The 13,343-nt window shown below is 41.8% G+C and overlaps 2 pseudogenes; one reads left to right on the top strand and one right to left on the bottom strand.

Annotated features, from left to right (window-relative positions):
• Positions 1-6,143: 6,143 nt before the first annotated feature.
• LOC101661487 lies at positions 6,144-7,842 on the top strand (annotated as a pseudogene).
• A 3,272-nt stretch (positions 7,843-11,114) lies between these two features.
• LOC101660536 lies at positions 11,115-11,718 on the bottom strand (annotated as a pseudogene).
• Between the last annotated feature and the right edge of the window lie 1,625 nt (positions 11,719-13,343).

The following is a 13,343-nucleotide window of genomic DNA, read 5'->3' as shown; positions in this document are numbered from 1 at the left end:
TGGTTGCAAAACCAGTCCCCCATCTGTCATAAATCAGGCCTTTTTTGTTGCACACGGTTACACAATCTTTTCAGAACTTCTAAATAGAAAGCTTGATTAGCAGTCTGACCTGGTGGAATGAACTCCAAGTGCACTATGAGTCGACATTTTCATCTGTTCGGGAAGTTGATGAACATTGAGAGCGAGGTTTGTCATCAATTGACATTTCACCTTTTTCGAAACAAGGAAACCACTTGTACCCTTGAGTTTTTCTCACAGTGCTGTCCTTGTAAGCTGTGTTCAACATCACAACAGCTTCTGTGTCATCCACCCCCCACCTCTCTGAGTAGGAAACAATTTCACAGCCACATGCTGTTCTCTTAAATCAGCCATCACAAAAAGCAAGGTTCGTGTGAAACTGCTTTTATGAATAAATTCACTGTGTCCAGAGAGCACTTTCCCAGGTGATGCCAAGTGAGTTGTTTGATGCTTGCCTAGTGGGAAAAATCCATACTCTGACGGCTCCACCCAGCGGAGCTTTTTTCCGTTTTTTTTTGTGGGGGTTTACCTCCTCATATAACCATGGACTACAAGAAAAATGAATAAATCTGTTTTGGAAGAAGAACAGCCATAATACTCTTACGAAATGAGGCTGGTAATATTTTGGACATGTTCTCAGGAGGGACCAGTCCCTGGAGAAGGAAGGCATGCTTGGTAAAGCAGAGGATCAGCAACAACACAAAGACCCACAATGAGAGAGATTCACTCCGTGGCTGCAACAAGGGGCTCAAACAGCAAAGCTGGTGAGGATGATGAAGTGGTTTTCTCAATGAGTCTGAACCGACTAGACGCACCTACAACAACATCTGCTCCCATTTTCGGAGTGTTCTTGAGGGCCCGGGCCCTCAGTAACACTGGAATGTCACAGAGCTGACTCAGAGAAACGAGAAACGATGCACTGGACCATGGCAGGGGCTGCTAGGGGCTCTTAATCCAGTGAAAAGGAAGGTTAGCCACCGGCAGGGATGGGCATGTATACAGCCAGGCATGGAGATCACCTCCAGGGAGTAAGGATGACTCAAGTCTTTGGAGGTTTTTGAATTTCAGAATTTTGGAGAAGAGATGGGGGACCTAAAATTTCCTTCTCCAGTCAAATGTGTCTCTTAGCAGCCTTTTGCTTCTAGATTCGCCATTTCCTGTATCTGGAATTCTGTGTTCCTCCCCCCTCTCCCCCCCCACCCAGCACACACACCAGATAACCTCTTGACTTGCCCTCTCACCTCCTTCAGGCACGGCTGGCCTTCACTTGTCATGCTATTTAAAATGGCCATCCCACACATTTCTCTAGTTCATTGATTACAAGTGGCTATGTTTTTACTGATGTGGTTGATGTTAGTGCCATAAGGGTGGGGATTTTTGTCTCTCTTGTTCACTGCTATGACTCTCCAGTCTGATATATAATAGGTGCTCAAGAAATATACATGTTACATGATTAAATGAACATATATTGACCACTTACGATATGTTAGGCACTATGAGAGCTGTTCGCCTACTTTATATCATTTAATCTTCTCGACAATCTTGTTAAGTACATATTGTTACTAGCCCCATTTTCAGATAAGAAGATTGTGTTACTGAGAAGTTAAGCCCCAAACCTCAATTATTGTACTAGTCAATGTTGTAATGTGAACTTCCTCATTTAACAGGTTTTACCCTTGAGACAGCACCAAGTCAAGTCTAATTCTAGTTGTAACAAGAGAGTTGAGTCTTTCACTTCATCTTATTTGATCTTTTGCCTTAATTCTTGTATTGGACTATACCGAGGCTAGCATTAAATCTGGAAAGGATTTTTATGTAATATAGGAAATATGCAATTTTGATATGTGCACCACATGAATCTATAACAACTCTAAAAATAATAACCTGATTGGGCTCACCATATTCATACAATCTTCTGGAAGGAAATGAGCATTATAAAATATGCTTAAGTCTTTCAAGTTGTGTGTGTGTGTTCAAGTATGTTGCTTAGTATCATTCTATTTGTTTTTTGGCTCACCTATGAGTATATGTTCTATAAATATGACCATAGGCATGTGATGGCTTCCTACGGTCTCTTCAGCATCCAGCACCGCATTGGACAAGCAGCAAGCTCTTATTAAAGGAGCCCGAGGAGCCCTGGTGGTGTGGTGCTTATGGCCAGCAGTTCGAAACCATGAGCTGTCAGCTGGCGAAAGACTCGGGTTTCTACTTCCCTAATCAAGTGTCCCAGCCTCGGAAGCCAACAGGGGCAGTTCTACCCTGTCCCATAGAGTTACTGTGAGTCGGGATCGACTCGATGGCAGTGAGTTCGGTTTGGTTTTGAATGGCACTGTGGATTAGGTATTGGGCTGCTAACCCCAAGGTCCCCAGTTCAAACCCACCAGTCACCAGTAGGGAGAAAGGTAAGGCTGTCTGCTCCTATAAAGATGTATGCTCTCAGAAGCCCTTCATAGGGTTGCTGAGTCAGACTTGCCTTGATGGTAGTGGGCTTGATTTGAAGTTTTTATTAACTATTAGACCAATGAAAGTCAAAGTGGTACTCCTTCCCCAAAGGAGAGGAAAGATTTTTCCCTTTGTCCCTAAGCCCCCCAAGTCCCTCTGGTATTTCCTATTCCATGGCCATGAACAGATTCCCTGGTTGGCTCCACCATGGGCATAGTCAGGGTCGCAAGCACGGGGCTCTGATGGGTCTTTAAAGACCAAACAGATGCTCAAAGATGCCCCCTTTACTGGCATGGATTTTAAGAGGGTGTGGTAGTTACATATCCTCGTATCAACTTGAGGATATTAAGAGTGAAAGAGCTGAGTCTAGCCTGAAAATCAAGTCACAGCCTGATGGAACCTCCTTGTGGGCCTTCTCATGAGGATTCTGGGAACTCCCTCACTTTCTCCCTGGAGGTGGACCACACACTCTTTCTGCTTTACATTCCTGTTGACAAAACCACATGGAGCCACGCTGATGGCAGCCAGACCCTGGAGCTGGAGGAATCGCGTGGAGACCCGTGCCAGCATCGAGATGCTTCCACTGCCACTGGATCCACAAGACTTTCTACCTACCCGGCTGTGATCTTTCTACACTTGGAGCATCACATGTGCTGCATGACTCTAAAGAGGAATTTATAGACTAGCATCGGCATATGGGCTAATGTTGGACTTATGGACTTGATCTGGGCTGGGCTGGGATGTTTTCTCAACATACAATTGCTCTATGATATAAAGCTCTCTTACACACATACGAGTATGTATCTCTGGATTTATTTCTCTAATCAACCTGGCCTAACACAGAGGGTGAAAACAGTTATGTGCTAGATTGCTAGGAAGGTGTACTTCCATAAAGTTTGTACTTCCATAAAGACAGCTCAGAAGAGAGGTCTGGAGACTTGTTTTTCAAAAGATCAGTGTTAAAAAGCCCTACTTAACAGTTCTACTCTGCACACATAGGGCCCCCATGAATTGGAAACTGCTCCACCGGGCAACTCACAATGAAATCATCTGTGTGGGTTTCTATCAGCCATTTCCCTTTTAGTCATGTCAGTTTCTTTGACTTGCCAATTCAGATTTCTCAATTGTAACCAAGTGTTTTATGTAAACCATACCGAATTTACTGGAAAACAACAACAACAAAAACAAACCCAGAAACAACACAAAACAAAAAACCCAGAGACAACCCACCCACCCCCAGCCCCGCCACACACAGGACAAAACACTCCATTTGGGTAGCAGCTATTATTATTTTATCAGCACCATCTATTTAGCAAATGAAATGAACGCAGGAAACCCAAGTCTTTTCAGACTTTCTAAAAACACACACCACAAAGGGCAAAGATGCAAATGTAGAAAGAACATCAAGTCTGTTTGCTTCACGTCCCTGGTTCAAGATTTTAGCTCTCCTTGGCTGTTTATGGAATTTACATTACTTCAGGCTTTCTATTAATTTTTAATTAGACTAGACTAATTGAATAAATGTTTGAAAAATGGCCCCTGAGTGCAGGTTCAGACATCCGGAGGAAGTGGTTTCTTAGACACCTGACTCCCATATGTTGACACAATGGTACGTTGGTGGAAGGGAGTGAGATTGTTATGATGATGTATGGTGCTGTTGATTATTTAATTGAAGGTAAAACTTTTTGCTTCATTGAGCAATTACCTGCTTTCATTTAACATCACCCAAACACCATTTTGTTAAGCAGCTGCCCTTTTCGAGAGGTTATTTCAAGCATTAAGAAAACCACGATGCCAATGGCTACCAGGGTTACTGAGCAGTCGACTGCTGGTTGATGCGTTTCTGAATCTTGGCCCTTATTCAGTATTATCCGTCTTGTCTAACCTTGGCACCCTGAAACAGATTTATATTTGTATGGTGTTTTGCATTTCTAAAATATTTTTAGAGGATCTTGTTTACAAAATATAGATATTTTTTAAATAGGCCATTGAACTGGTTTGTTCCAGCTTGCTCCTCAGCTGAGAAGTTACATTTACATCCCAGATATGCTGAATCAGAATCTACAGTTGAACACTATTCATAAGTGATTCTTATAGACCCTCATCTGGGGATCTTGCTAAGCTGTAGACTTGGGTACATCTGAAGTGGAAATGATAGCTCTCAGCAGGGGAATGAACCTGAAAGGACTGGTTCAAAGTCCTGATTTTTTGAAACAAATGAAACTGCTTTTAAAAGGTGGGCTGGTTTATTTTATTTTATTTTCTAAGGAAACTCCTTATTTAAGTGAAATATGCTTTTACAAATGTTCACAAATAATTAGTGTACTACTCACAAAATTAAGACATTATGTAGCTGGGATTCATATTAAACAGAACTCAGAAACCTAGAAGTTCTTTTATACCCACCCCTTGGGGCATTATCCCTACCTATAACCACAGATAGTTATATATTTTTGAGTAATCTTGACCACTCTCCCTCATGGTTATTTTATATATATATATGTATATGTTATCTAATAGATATTACAAAACCATATTTTACTATGTTTTTGGTTAAAGTTTATATGACAACATTTGACAGTTTCCACACACTTGTTCTGTGATGTTGGTTGCATTTTATACAGTTTGTCAACTGATTCGTTACTTCTGTTCTGGTGGTTCCATTGATTTGCTGATTTTTGAATTTTATAATAGTAGTTTCACATAGTATATTCTCCATTATGTCTGGCTTCTTTAGTTTAATATATGTTGGCAACATACATCCATGTTATTGTATGATGTTATTCATTCATTCTACATACATCCATGTTCTTGTATGATGTTACTCATTCATTCCTATTCCTGCAGAGTAGTACATGGTATGTTGTATGAGGTTACTCATTCATCCCTGTTCCTGCCGAGTAGTACACTGTATGTTGTATGATGTTACTCATTCATTCCTGTTCCTGCCGAGTAGTACATTGTATGTTGTATGATGTTACTCATTCATTCCTGTTCCTGCCGCGTAGTACATGGTATGTTGTATGATGTTACTCATCCATCCCTGTTCCTGCCGAGTAGTACATGGTATGAATTTTCACGATATTTTAATTTCTGAGGGTACTTCAGAAGTTTGAAAAATTCCGTTGCTTTTCATTCCATTTTCCAACAAACTTTTTGAACACCCCTAGTAGATATAACTATAAAGATCACATCAAGAAAATTGAAAACAATAATGCCACATATACTTTATAACCACTTATTTTTCAAAATAAATAATCCAGGGACCGTTCCAAGATTGCCCAGTACACAGAAGGGAAGCAAACAGAAAGATCGGGGACATCAGGGCTTCAAACACCAAATGTCTATCGATGTGACAGAGGATATTCTGGTCTGTACATTTCTCTCTGCTGCCAATACAGCCATCAGTGTGGTGGAGCAGACAGGAAGCAAAGTGTGAATACTTCTTAGACATACCCCAAATCCTTGAGTTGCTGGGCCTGAGAGGACGCCAAGGACAATGGCATAGCATAGTTCACAACAACGGGGCTAAGTAGCACTAGATCTTAAAAGCTCATGAGCGGTCTCCAGGGAACTGGAAGACAGTGTCTCACGCTACGACGCGAAAATAAGCACGACTGTAGCTCGGAAGTGGCAAGGGCTGAAGGACGCAGTCTCTGATCTCGTGCTTGGGGAATTGAACCGATTACAAGCGGCCTGTAGGATTGCTCAAGTTGGGAATGAAATGTGAACACGGTGATCCAGAGAAGCCAATGGAAGAGGAAAGTACAGAAAAGAAAAAGGATGTGGAGGAGAAGAAGCGGTCCCGTGTTAGACAGGTGCTCACTGATATCGCGAAGCAAGCGGACTTCTGGTTTGGAGACGCCAACCTCCATAAGGACCGATTTCTTCGTCAGCAGAGAGAAAAATCTAGAGGTGGATATGTGGATATATCACTTCTTGCGTCATTTAACAAAATGAAAAAATTGACTGCCGATGGGAAGTTAATTGCCAGGGCATTGAAAAGTTCAGCTGTTGTAGAGCTCGACTTAGAAGGCACCAGAATTAGGAGGGAAAAACCTTTAGGGGAGCGACCCAAGGATGAAGATGAGGGCACAGTGTAAGTGGAATTACTTCCCCCAAACGTTAATCACAGCTGGACTGAAAGGGTATTTGGGAAATGTGGTAATGTGGTTTACATAAATATTCCACATAAAAGGGATTTGCTTTCGTAGAATTTGAAACAAAAGAACAAGCCGCAAAAGCTATTGCGTTTCTGGATAATCCACCCGAAGAAGCCCCGAGAAAACCAGGAATCTTCCCAAAGACAGTGAAAAATAAGCCCATTCCAGCTCTAGGCGTTCCTGAAGAAAAGAAAAGAAGCAAGGGCGTGTGAAGAAGGAAGACACTGGGCAGGCCGTGAGAGCGCCACCGAACTGGTGGCATCTGAGGGCTCAGAACCCAAAAGCCACCCACCACAAAGAAAACGAAAAGACACAAGGCCAAAGTAGACGCGAGCACCTTACCTGAAGCCAGAGCAGCGAAGAGGAAGCGCCAGGCCTCTGCAATGCCGAGGGCCTGGCTCCCCAGGCTGAAGGGAGAAAAACCGCTCAGACAGAACACGTGAAAGAAGCTCGAGTGTCCAAAGAAAGCAAAGGTTTAGAATTCTCCACAGAAGAGGAAAAGGATACTGGAGATAAAGATGGATCTCTTTTAAAAGCAAAAAGAAAACATAAGAAAAAGCACAAAGAGACACATAAAATGGGAGAAGAGGTGATACCACTGAGAGTGCTGTCAAAAAGTGAATGGATGGCTTTGAAAAAGGAGTATTTAGCTCTGCAAAAAGCCAGCATGGCTTCCTTAAAAAAAACAATATCGCAAATAAAATCTGAGACAGACATGGAAACAGATCACGGTGAACCTAAGTCTGGAGTGAAAAATGAAAAAACAAACATTGAAGAGTGTCGTCCCCAGGAAGCTATGGGATGGGACCACAGTTTGTGAGTGGAGTGATTGTGAAGATTCCCAGTGCAGAGTCTCTACCTGGCAGGAAACTAGTGCGGGATACTGTGGCAGCGATCTCAGAAGTTATGTTGATTTGCTAGAAGGAGATGCAGAATGCCATGTAAGATTTAAGACTCCTGAGGATGCTCAAGCAGTAATAAGTGCATACCCAGAAATCAACAAGAAGCGCAACTGGAAACTCGAGATCCTTTCTGGTGATCATGAACAGAGGTATTGGCAGAAGATTTTGGTAGACAGGCAGGCTAAACTGAATCAGCCTCGGGAAAAGAGAAGAGGCACTGAGAAGTTAATCACCAAAGCTGAAAAGATTAGATTGGCCAAGACTCAGCAAGCAGGTAAACACATTCGATTTTTGGAATATGATTGAAATAAAAATGGTTTAACCCTGAATATTTCACTGGAATGCTACACAATGAATGTTGTTCTAAAGCTCCTCCATTAATGAAAAATATCTTTGTTTCTCAACTTGTAGATATGACTTTTTTTATAGACAAGTACATTGTATACCACATTTTTTCATTAAACAATTTGTTGAAATCCATTTATATAATGTCAGTCTCAATGTCACTTAACAAGAAAATGTGTTTTGAACATTAAAAAAACCAACAAACAAGCTCATGAGCAACCATTGAAGGTGAAATTATTGGTCTCCTCCTGTCCGGAGAAAGGAAGAGAGATGAAAATCAAGAGACAGATGGAACAATTAGTCCAGTGGACGCATGGACCCCACAAACGCCAGTCTCTACAACTTTGAGAACTAGATGGGGCCTGGCGGCTGCCATCCACTGCTCAGAAAAGGCTCCCACGAGAAGCTTCTGGATGGAGTGGGATCACAATGTGGACCAGAAATCAAGTCATAAAAGAGCACATTGAACTGTTTGGAAAGAGATAGGTGGGAACCCGAGACGATGGTCCGTGGTCATCCTTCAGGTCTGGAGCTGAACCCACGCCTGTGGTAAAATATCAACCATTTGAGATCAAAAGAGCAGCATTTACCCAACCACAAAGTTTAGAGGGCTAGGAAAGAGGGAGGAATGGAAACAGGATACAGGTAAGTGCTGGTCCATGGAGGGGACTGCAATGGATGAGTTGAAACAAAATATGTGTGAGTTGTTGAGTGCAAAACGGATGATTTGCTCTGTAAACCTTCACCTAATTAACAATAGCAGAATTTTAAAAAGGAAAGAAGTAACAGCAAAACCGGAGACTCTCAATCATTAAGCTACTACTAAGTTTTTCTTCGCTGGGTTAAATTAGACACAATTCTTCTGAAGTTCACTTTCTGTGACTAATTTGTTTGTGTTGTCACATTTGCTCATAATCAGAAGGCAAAGGAATCGAATGAGTAGAAAGGAACCTTGCGCTGTGTAACTGCAGGGTCCAGGAGATCCCAGCTGGACTCTGGTCATCGTTCCTCCTTATCCCCGCCTCTTTGCTCCTAGAAACTTCTCAGTAAAGGATTTGATCCCGAGCAAAGAAAGAGAACCTTAAAATTATTTTAATTCTGGACGCAATGCCTCACTGTTGTTATGGTATTTTTATTCAGTCATTTAAGGCATTTATTTTACATCCTAGTCCATGTTTATCTTCCAGTTACTTTTCAGTTTTTAATGATAAACCTGCAGTGGGAAGGAGTTGGTGGTGTGTTTGACTGCTAATTTCAAGGTCAGTGGTTCAAACCCACCTGTTGCTTCAGGAGAGAAAGAGGAGCCTTTTTGCTCCTATAAAGAATGCCAGCACGAGAAATCCACAGGGGGAGTTCTATTCTGCCTTACAGGGGGCTATGAGTTAGGGAATCCGCGTGTTGTCAGTGAGTGCGAGAGCAGTGTGGCCTTGAGCCGTTGTCACGTATCCAAGGTGAGTCTGTTTCCTCCTCATACCTGAGGGCGTTTGGATTAGGTCATCTTTAATGTTTTATGTAATATTAATATGCTACGGTATTCTGTTCTACGTATTTCTAGAGGATGTAGTTCTGAATTTCAGAGATCATTCCTTTGTGAGGCCTACTTAATATTTACATGACTGCCTTCTCTTTCTTTGTTACCATGTTGTTTTTCTTCTTCTTCTTCTTAAACAACTTTTCTTTTAAGCTTAATTTACTCCTGAGCCATACATTTTTGCTTCTTCAGTTGCTTCTGGGATAGTCTTTTCTTCTATGCAACCTCCTCTTTTGATTTAGGAACAGTTTGCTCCTTCTCAGTCAGGATCGTTTCACGGTGGCAGGGAGAGCTCACCTATGGCTTGGTCCGCCCATGAGCTCTTTAAGTCTGGCAGACATCTTGGCGGCTTTGTTCACCTGGATGTGCTCAATGACCAGGGAATCCACATGCGAACCCTCATGTTCAGCATTACTCTGCATTTTGGAGCATGTGCAGCAAACAATCAGCACTCTTTTTGAGCCACCGACCCTGGGCCAACCCCACTGTTTGACTTGGGCGCACCTCACAACGCCACCATTGTCACGTCGGAAGGGTATACACTGCTTCTGCAAAATGAGGTCTTTCAAATATTTGGTGGCTTTCCGGATATGCATATCCTTGATGGCCTGGGCAGTTTCACGGGTGTTCTTAAAATGGACCCTTACGATTCGACCCTCTTGCTTTGCAGGATTTTATGGGGCTTTCGGGGTCAAGTGAGGAGCGAACCATTTTGGCAGGTCACCTCGGGTCGCTACAGAAAGAGCCACGTTGTGTTTTAGCCCACTGCCTAACCCACAGAGCCACCAAGACAGTGCCACTCTAGACTAAGGTTTTTGTAAATTTTTTTTTATGGCTGGGTTATATTCCATTTCATGCCTGAATTATAACTGATTTGACATACAATTAGGTTGTTTTCAGTGTTTTGTTATGACTACCATTGTTGCCATAAAGAAATTTCTACATCTGTCATTTCTGTCTTGAGATATCTAGGACAAATTCCTAAAAAATGGAATTGGTGGGTTAAGCAGCATGTGCATTTTAAATCTAGATAGCTATTGCTAATGAATACTCTCTTATCATTACTGAAATGATGCTGAACATGTAATTGTGTTTCCAGTTTAAAGTTTTCAAATGATTGTATAGAAATGTCAATATTTTCCTTGATAAACATCATCTGAATGATGGTATAATGTTTTCTCATGTGATGCCATCATTTATTAATTAATTGTGGGCTGTGTTAGTTGTTTTGATATAAATTTTCTAACATGAGCATATTGTGTCTCTAAGGTTCCTTCTTTCGGGGGCAAATTCTTAGAAAAGTGTTCATTGTGGCTGAGGGCTGACTATTTGATAAATATTGTGAAATTACTTTCTGGGAAGGCTCTATCAATTTATGTCAGAGGAGAACCAGGCTATCTCCCCTCCCCATCACCAGCAGGGCATGCTGATCTTCAATTCTCCCTCGGCTGGTTGTACCGGAGAATAAGATATAGCGTAGTTTGATGGCTAATTTCTCTGATTATAACAAAATTGAATTATTATGCATGCTAACTCTATATATTCCTTTCTTCTTTAGCATATTGGCTTTCATGTCTTAGTTCTTTTGTTTATATTCTTCATAGCATCTTTTTTTTTAACATTTCAAGTTCTTTTTCTTTGAAAGGAGTGAGTTGGGTACAGGGAGTTAAAATGTTTTATAGACAAGAAAAAAAAAACTGCGCTAGAACCAAGTTATTCATCATCATTATCATCCTCTTCATCTTCTTCCTCCTCTTTATCTTCCTCCTCGTCTTCGTCCTCCTCTTCCTCCTTCTTTATCTTGCTTTTCTTGGCCTGGACGACTCCTGCTCTGGCAGCATCGGGCTTCCCTTTAGCCCGGTCCGCAGCGATAGCCTTTTCTCCTTCAGCTTGGCGGCCTTCTTCTCATATCAGGCAGCTCGTCACCAGTGCAGTGTGCTGCAACGTCCCTGATGGACAGGCCAGGGTGCTCGCCTTTGATTTGGGGGCGATACTCAGAGCAAAAGAAGAAAAAGGCCGAAGGAGGCCTCTTGGGTGCATTGGGATCCTTGAACTTTTTATTGTCTCCCTTTTAGGAGGGATGTAAGTTTTCATTTCTCTCTCTCATAAGGGCCTTGTCCGCCTTAGCCATGTCTTCAAATTGCCCCCGCTCTTTAGCAGACATGGTCTTCCACCTCTCTGAGCACTTCTTAGAAAACGCTGAGAAATGGACAGAAGCATCCGGGTGCTGCTTCTTATGTTCCTCCCGGCAAGTTTGCACAAAAAATGCATATGATGACATTTTGCCTCTCAGTTTCTTAGGATCGCCTTTGCCCATGTTGTTGTTATGTTTTTATTTTGCCTGCAAGGCACTGAGTTGCCCAGTGCCATCCAGCTCTGCCTGGCCCAGCGCTGTCTCTAGGGAGCTCTACATGTCCTACAATTATCTTTATTTAAAAAAAAAACATTTTACTGGGGGCTCGTACAGCGCTTAACACAATCCATCCATCCATCCATCCATCCATCCATCCATCCATCCATCCATTGTGTCAAGCACATTTGTACATTTGTTAACATCATCATTCTCAAAACATTTTCTTTCCACTCATGCCTTAGTTCTTATGGATTTATTTGAACTTTTTTCTTGGAAGAGAAGAACTTCTTGTGTTATTTATTGCAAACATGTTTCTTCATTAATAATGTGTTTTTACCATTTTGATATGGAAAGCTAAAGAATTTTGTGTCGTCATATGCAGCAGTCTCTAGTGGATGATCTCTGTTTCTCTGATGTTTAGAAAGGCTTTTGTCCTTCAGAGAGCAAATGAATATCCACTGGCATTTAAAATTAATCCACCCCCCCAACCTTCCTTCTTCAGCTCTTCCCTCCTTCCATTTCTTTTACCCTCTCTCCTTTTGTTTTCTTCTTTGTTTCTTTACATTTAACTCTTAATCTTCCTGGAATTTCTTTTGTTCCACAGTAGGAGATGAAAGACTAAATAAAATTTTCTCGCCATAAATAGGAACCGAGTGTCCTAGTCATTCTACAGGCCTTCCATTTTGCCCATTTCCTCTCTATAAGGGTCTTAGACACAGTGACTGGGGTCTGGGATAATTACAATGCTCTTACAGCGCGGTTTCTGTAGGCTGTTTGTCTTTACCTGATGTTACAGGTAAGAGCGCTCCTGCTCATCCTCAGGTGTTTTGCTTCCTCTAGAGTAGGGGCTGGCTTTTAAAATAGGCAACTTCAAGCCTTGACATCAGAGTCCACACTAGCTGGGTCTTCCCCCTCATGACTGCTCTGCACTACAGATGAAAGGACTATCTAGTCATACAAAGCACCACATTTAAGAAGCATAAAGAGTTTTGTGTCTCCTGGTCTGAACCCCCTGTTTTGTATTAGACAAAATCTTAGCGGGAAAAAGGGAAGTCTGTCTGCTCCCACAAAGATGTACAGTCTCAGAAAACCTCACACAGGGTCCCTACGGGTTGGGCTGGACTTGAGGGAAGAGAGTTTCATTTGGGTTTCATAGATTACAGAAACAGTCCTTCTGGAGGGCTTCTGTTTTTCCAAATCTTTGTTAAAGGTCCTTCATAAAGTTGTTTCATGTTTCCTTCTTTTAAAATCATTTTATTGGGGGCTGTTCCAGCTCTTCTAACATCCCACACATCAATGGCATCAAGCACATTTGTACATGTGCTGCCATCATCATTTTTGTTTGTTTCTTTATATAATTCTGACTCAATTAAAAATGAAAACATTCATTGGAATGTATTTCATATAACATAAAATTAACCATTTGAAAGTAAAAATTTATAATTTAGTGGCATTTAATACGTTCACAATGTTTGCAACCACTACCTCTATCTAGTTCCAACATACTTCCATCTCTCCAAAATAATGCCCAGGCCCAATAAGTAGACCCTCCTCATTGCTGTTTCCTCTCCTCGGCTCACCAGCTCTTG

This window comes from Echinops telfairi, unplaced genomic scaffold (assembly GCF_000313985.2).
Source record: "Echinops telfairi isolate 266 unplaced genomic scaffold, ASM31398v2 ScPeMD7_70;HRSCAF=299, whole genome shotgun sequence".
NCBI lineage: Eukaryota > Metazoa > Chordata > Mammalia > Afrosoricida > Tenrecidae > Echinops > Echinops telfairi.
Note: the sequence above shows the minus strand (reverse complement) of the source record. Positions and strands in the feature narration are given on the sequence as shown.